We start from the raw sequence: 8,188 nt of genomic DNA, 5'->3' as shown, positions 1-8,188 counted from the left end.
TCGCATACAATCGATGTAAGCAAAGCAAATAATAATAATGAGCAAAAGAGGAATGGAAGATAAAGATGAACAAAGATTTACATTGTTTAACAATTTACTCACTTCATAGGATAGTAAATTGGAGATTTCATTTTCACTGAAAAATGGAGAAATCGGAGACTACAAAGCTTGCCTTTCTCTCATACCCTCTCACTGTACATATGGAACTGTTGTAAGTAATATCATTTTTCTCTGCATGTGTTTCCATTTTATAAATAAAATACCAACAAGTGAAACTTTCCAAATCCTTAAGAAAAATAGGCTTCACACTTTTTAAATGAGAGGAGAGAAGTCATGTCCCCTTATTGAAGCACACCACGCATTTCATATGCATATACAGCCACCATCGCCTTAACAATCGAGACCATCCAATTTGTCAGGCCCGTTCTTAAATGTGATGCAAAATACCAGGGGTTCGATGTACAAACAAGGAGCACCACATGGCGGATGCAAAATACCAGGGGTTCAAATTCAACGTGCCAAATCAGATGGTTAGGTTTTCACATCAATGTGATGTACTATCTTCTTTCAGCGATAGGGCCAACTATTTGGATGGTGTGGGCATCAACCTGTACGGTCACCAATATTTAAAACACTGCATCAAACGCACACCGTGAAAAAACAAAAGGAAGAAGGATTTTGATAATTTTTCAACGAATATTAAACAAAACAAGACCGATGGGAGGGAAGAGGGTATGAAAATTTCAATCTGACAAGGGTTAATTCCCCTAGGGTTTTTGCCAAACATGTATGGTTTGGAGGTTCTCTCAGGCTACTTTGACACCCCACCAGAGTCATGAATGTGCTTTGCTTTTTAGCTTTTGGTTTCTTTAAGGTGATAAAGATGGCATTGCATGAGACATGAGGTGATGTTGGTGTGGGGTCCAAGTCAAGGGAAAATTGAGGGCCTATGCTTCTCAACAACCCTACCTTGCTACTTATGTTTAATGAAGAACTTGGACTTTGGCTTTAGGAGTGGTGCACGAAAGCATCTTGGGTGCTTCAACTTAGGGTTTAGGCTGATAGAGTGCAAAATGAGGTGTGAGAATTTTTTATTTTATTTTTATTTATTTATTTATGAGCAATGCTCAGTCCTCTTAGAGCACATCACTATAACAAGTTATAGTCTAGTTGCATCTAGCTACTTGGACACTCCAGTCGATTGATCTGAGCTGTCCATTAAGTCCAAAACAAATTTTATGGGCTGCCATGAAAAATTCAGTGTAATCAAGGTGATTTTGGTAGCTATCTTTTTTTCTGAACCATGTATGAGATAATTAATTAGGATTGCCTAACATAAGGGACTCTTTAAAATCATAAGCAATCAATGATGGTCCAACAAATTGATTGGTCAAATTTTTTATTGGATGTGTTTTTGGTAAATCATCTTGATCGTCCATATTAAAGGACAATGATCAGATCGCTACCATAGTCAGATTGGTGTGATACATGCATGGTGTCTTATGAAATCTGTGTGGGACCCAATGGACAGTCTAGATCGATCAATTGGATTGTCTAAGTGTTTCAATGCAATTAGGAGCACTATAACTCATAGTGCACTGTGAGAACTTAATTAAGCATCTCTTTATCTATTTATTATTTTGTCCCTTCTGGGAAGGGCTTATCTAGGGCGATACTCGACCACGATTTTCGAAATGGTGGTGCCTCGTGTATGGTACTCGTATGAAAATCTAAACCATCTGAGTCATTGGTTCACTGTGGATGGAGCATGGCCTCTAAATTACATTGATCAGGCAATGTTAATGGTCCAATTGGTGGATACCTAGTGGATGAATAAAAACTATGTCAATTGAATGAAGTCAACGGATGAGTGGTTAAGATCATTGTTATTAGAGTGATTTTTTAGATATGCATGAAGATCCAGATATGGGGACCTGCATGGCACATATATGGCTGATGAGTCCCTATATAGAGGAACTATATGGTGGTGAACTATCAAAGCAATTAAAGAGAAGGTGGAATAAAGGTGCATGAAGGGGAGGTGGTTTTTTAGAAAGAGGGTGTATGTTTTTAGCAATAGAAGAATACGGTAAATGAAAAGGTATATATATGAGATAAGGAAAGAGTTGATATATATATATATATATATATATATATATATATATATAGACACACACACACACACACACACACACAGAGAGAGAGAGAGAGAGAGAGAGAGAGAGAGAGAGAGAGAGAGAGAGAGAGAGAGAGAGAGAGCCATTTGATTTCTCAAGTTCTCTTTTTAGGGGCATGTGGGCTAGACATGGAGAATATAACCCCTGTGGATAACCCCAGTGGCGCCTCTCTCTCTCTCTCCTAAAAAGAAAACTTGATAAATCAAATGGTTCTCTCTCTCTCCGCATTGCATCCTTTATATCATTTTCTTTTTACTTGAAAGTGAAAAGAAGACTATTGATATTGATTTCAATAAATTGCTTATTTTTCATTTGCCTTACCATCACACACACAGATATTCATTCCTTAACTTTTCTTTTCCATGGAATTTGGACTAAACGTGGAGAACAAGATCCTAGTGACCCTTTTTCTTTATCTTTGCATGTTTTCCTCTACTTGAAAGCTAAAGAGAAAAAAGAAAGGAGCCTTATGTTTTCATCCCCATTCTACTTTATTACCTTTTAATGTCAATATGTGTGTTTTTTGATTGATTGGGAGAGCGTGTGAGAGACATGGCCGGATTCAGTTATCCAATATATCAGGAGCCAATCCAACTATAGCAGAGAGAGGGGGGGGGGGCGTGTGTAGGGAGAACAAACATAAATAAAGAGATGAGATGCTATGGTCGGGCACTGACTTTTTTGTTTCAGTGTTTTTTTTAAAAGGCAGCTGAGATTACACAATCCAAACACTCCATCCCATTAATGTCTATCTGAATGGCACTAAAAAATGTCACAGCACTCATTTCTTGCCTCTAAGTTGTGTACCACATGTGTGGGACATCACATGTGTATGATGATCCGTACTAGGCTCCTGTGAGCTCTGCAGTCGATTAGCCCCCTCAATCAAAGTTGATTTGATGGGAACTTCTTAATAGTCTAATAAATGGGCCCCTCCTCAATGCCTTCCCTTCTTGTTGTCTCTTAGGTATGGAATCTGTTATATTTGGACCACCACCCTTACATCATTAAGAGTTAAAAAATGTTGGTTTTGATCTCATCCATGCATGATATGTGTTACATGATGGAGGCACAAAACACTTGCAGTGGCACCAAATCCTTCCATGGATAACATAAGAGAAAGCCAATAAGGAGGATGACTAACTACACTACTAGGAATGAGACACGGCCAAGACTCCCACGGAAAGGAGCAGTGGAGAATTTTCCACATTGTATGAAAGCTTGCAAGTATAACCTGGGAAGTGATTAATTAGTACTTGGGCATGGACTTGAAAATCCCCTATTAGCTAATTAGAAGGCTCACAATAAGTGAGTGAATTGGCTCATTTATTAAATGGTTAAAATGATGTAATCAAAGCAAATGTTGATTAGGGACCAATTAGCATCAAATCGAGATGTTTATTTAGATCGTTATTAATGTAAAATAAGCCACAAATGATTTTATGGAGTGCCATGATCAAAAGAAACCGAAAGAAAGGCCTGAACTAAGGCAAAAAAATGCCTAATGCACAATACAACCAGCAACAAGTATAACTTTGTATTTGTATATCGGAATTACAATTTATAAGACATCATTAGAAAGCTAAGGATGAGCCTCATGACTTGGTCAATTGATGGTACCTTAGACTCTTAAATGACTTTATAAAATAAAGTCATTTTGCAAGTTAATTTTCAGTTTGAAGTCAAATAATACTATTTTTAGTTACTTTCATTTTTTTATGCTCTAGAATTTGAAGAGCCATAACTAAAAGTTCTTATTTGAGTTATAAAGTATTTAAATTGGTTTAATCATCTTTATTATTTTTAATAAATTTATTATTTTGAAAAGTTGCTATTTGGGATATGTTTACAAGCTAAAGCTTATGTAACCGAGTCAATTGTGTTGCATGGAGAACAATTTTTATTATCATCAACTTTATTCTAGTCATGAGTGGTTTTCTTTGTGGATCGTGATCTTCTCATTTGTGTTGTTGCTACACTAATCATATGCATGTGCCAAACGGTACATAGTCTAAATGTATGGAAATGACATGCTTCCAAAGAGGATAGATCCGGGCCACAATTTAAATTGATTATAAGGCAACACTCTTCTTTAATTATCAAAGTAGTCAACGGCAGGTTGAAATGAAAAACATTCAGTGCTCATTAAGTTAGAAGTGTTCAAACAATATAATTTACACGTTAACCCATTCACCACTGTCTCCCTGATTTGGATGTTATAGTTTGATCAAAGTACTCCGAGTAAAATTTTTAAGTGCCCGCCAAAATTCCTTCTAAGATCAAGGCAATTCAGCAAATGCCTGCACCTAAAAATGTCTAAGAAGTTCGAAATTTGCAAGCAACTACGGATTAGTTTCGTTGGTTTCATATAAATGGAAGAATAATGAAGAGTAAGCGAAGAAATTATCAACCCCAGCTGGCATTCTGGCCGTTGATTTCATGGACTGTGTGGGTTTGTGGATCCCAACTCACATATGTAGAGAGGGAAATAATCAAATACAATTAGTTGTATGTCTAACTAGTTGTGTGTGAGGCTCCCATAGTGTTTACATAACATCCAACCCACTATTAAAATGGAATGCCCTGAAAATTGGTTCGGTCCAACTATCACGTGGGTCACACCATTAGAAAACAATGAACAAACACTCATAAAACTTCCACATTCATATGGGTCCCACCAATGGTTGGATCGACCTTAGTTTTTGTGGCATCCCATTTTCATTAAATGAGTACCATGATGGAAGGGTGGGATGACATAAAAACACCGCGATTGTGTCCCACATAATAAGCATTTCTCATGGATGGAGAGAGAATGCACCCATGGAGAACTGATCACCCGTAAATAAGCAATCGCACCCTTACTTGGGATGCAGGCCTATCATTCCCGCTAAAATGCTGCTTTGTGTATGAAATCTGTACCATGCAACCGATAAGTCCAATCATGAAGATAATTCATGAGAAAAATGAGGCTGATCTATTCATTAGATGGACCACAAATGTATTGAGTCAGACCACCACTTATCCTACATTTCAAATGGTGTGGCCCACCTGGTGATCAGATAGGTCTGGTTTTTTCAAATGGGGTCCACATGCATGGTGCATGTGCGCCCATACACACTGGCAGAAAGCATGCGACTACCTGTGGGTACTTGCAAATGACTAGTTTTAGGTCCCACAAAAGAGAATCATCAACTGATGATGAGGGAAGCGGATTGGCTGGTGTACCACATACAAGCGATATAGCTGGTGTGGATATGTGTCGCGCGAAGACGATCGCTGAATATTCGCAAGCTCTAAGTTGTATGAATGGTTCAAAGGAGATCAAAATTTTTTATTTTTTTACTTTTTTTCTTTTCAAAAAATTAAGGAGATCAAATTTACATGGCCCTAAAATGAAGTATTTATTATATCCGCACGGTACATCCATTTTTCGATATCATTTTAGAGCATGAGCCAACAATGAATAATATCCAAAGTTTAACTAATCACACCACAAATAACAGTGGGGATAATGATTTTCAGTATTAAAACATTCGTAGGGCACACCACAATGTTTATTTTCCATCCAATATGTTCATAAGGCCACAAAGGCCCAGTTGAAGAGGAAAAACAAATATTATATTTATAAAAAACGCATGTGACCCCAAAAAGATTTCAATGTTAGACGTTCAATCCCCCACTGCTTTTTGGAGTATGGTCCACTTTATCTTTATATCTATCTTATATTTTGTCTCAAGCCTTAAAATTAGCTCAATAAATGAATGGACGGTTTGAATATAACACATAACTCATGATAGGACCATAGAACTTGCTGACAGCTAGATCGATGGTGTGTGGTACACGAGCCAATCCGCTTCCGATGATGAGATAGTGGATAACAGATTCATGGTGGCCCACCGCTACTATAGGACCATTGAAAAGATTCGACGGTCAGCATTTTATTTAAGTTCTTAGATATCCCCGAAATCAGTTGATGGAGTTGTAGTAAGTAAAAGTCAGCATCAATGGTACCTACCGTGGAATTCATTGTATGACAACAAAAAAGCATCAATTGATATTTTGAGCACACCCACTTTATGATACGCACCTAAAAGTTGGGTGCGGTTTCAGAGGATCTACGGATGCACCAAAGTGGGTGGATCTCAGACTGTGGGGCCCACCTCATGTATGTTCCTTACATCCACGTGGTCCATCCATTTTGAAGCTCATTTAAGGATATTATCCCTAAAAATGAAGAAGTTCAAAGTCTCAAGTGGACCACACTACAGAAAATAGTTGTGAATAACCATTAAAAACTTCTTGTGGGCCATAAAAGCTTTGGATTAAGCTGACATTTGTTTTTTCCCTTCATCCGTGTTTTTATTACCTTATCAACAGGTTGGATGGAAAATAAATGTTCCAGTCTTCGCAAAATGTTTTTAATGGCAGGTATTCATTCACCACTTTTTCTATAGTGTTGTACACATAAGATTTTTATCTTCTTCATTTCTGTGATTTACCATAAAATAATATTTCAAAATGGATGGACGGCTTGGATGTAAATAAAATATATCAAGGTGGGCCTGTAGTCTGGTATCCACCCACCACGATAGATCCGGGGATCTACTGAAGCCGCGCCCCTAAAAGTTGGATGGTGAAATAGGATCCAAGGACCACAACATCATATCATTCCATTAACAGACCGGAGATGACATGGACCAGCTAATCAAGGTCCTTTTACGTCACGCTCACTTGGGAAGTGGGTTAGGTGCGGCCTCGGCGTCACCCAACACGGTACGGCCTGACCGTGGGACCCACTTTGATGTATCTGTTGTACATCCGCGCCATTCATCTGTTTTCACAGCTCATTTAAGGGCATATGACCAAAAATGAAGAAGATAAAAATCTCAAGTGGACCACACTACAGGAAACGTGTTCATAGAATGGCCACCATCAAAAATATTTAGGGCCCACTGTAATGTTTATTTGCCATCCAACCTGTTGATAAGGTCATAAAGACGTAGATGGAGGGTAAAAAACAAATATCAGCTTGATCCAAATCTTGTGGTCCAAAAAAGAAGTTTTTATTAGTTAATCACAATTTCTTCTTTAATGTGGTCCACCTGAGATTTGGATCTGCTTCAATTTTAGTCCTGTACACTAAAATGATCTTGGAAAACGGATGAACCGCGTCGATGTACTACATATACATCAAGGTGGGCCCACTGTCAGGACCGCACCGTGCTGAATGGAACCGGTGCCGCACCTAACCCGCTCCCGTCCACATGCTATTTGAAGCCGCCCATATGCACCTGCCGGCACTCATGCGCCACGTACGTGCATGTGTGGGGTGAGATCCGGGACGTTCACCAGGTGGGCCCTGTCTGGATTGTTCGTTAACACCAAGTTCTGCCCAGGCCGCACATCAGGTAGGCCGTCCGAGTATGGAAAGTGTGCACTTAGGGAAGGATCACAGACTATCAAAGATGGGCACGTGGCCTGAATTTGTAGGCTGGGCTGGGGGTGGAGAATTTCAGGTAACCTACGCCCCTACAGGCATAAGCTCTGCAGGCCCATCATGACGTTCCTGTTAAATCCACTCCGTTCATCCGTTTACCCGCATCATATTAGGACATGAGCAGAAAAATGAGATAGATAGGAAACATAAATGGGCCACACTATAGGAAGAAGTGGGGATGGAAACGCCTACTGATGAAACCTTCCTGTGGCCCATCATGATGTTTATTTGCTATCCAACCCCCTCATAAGATTATTCCCGGAGGGATGAACGAAAAACACAAATATCAGTCTGATGCAAAACCTCTGTGACTCCCAAGAAAGTTTCAATGCTCGAAGTTTAATCCCCATTATTTCCTATGGCGTGGCCTGGCCTACTCAAGTTTCTCATATGCTTCATTTTTCTTATCTTGATGTAATATGATCTGGAGAAAGTGATGGACGGAGTGGATTTCACATGAACATCGTTGTGGATCTCACAGAGCTCACGCCTACAGGGCCCCTTTAGAGGGGGT

The sequence above is a fragment of the Magnolia sinica genome, chromosome 7 (assembly GCF_029962835.1).
Source record: "Magnolia sinica isolate HGM2019 chromosome 7, MsV1, whole genome shotgun sequence".
Classification (NCBI taxonomy): Eukaryota; Viridiplantae; Streptophyta; class Magnoliopsida; order Magnoliales; family Magnoliaceae; genus Magnolia; species Magnolia sinica.
The sequence above is the reverse complement of the archived record's forward strand: the minus strand, read 5'-3'. Positions refer to the sequence as shown.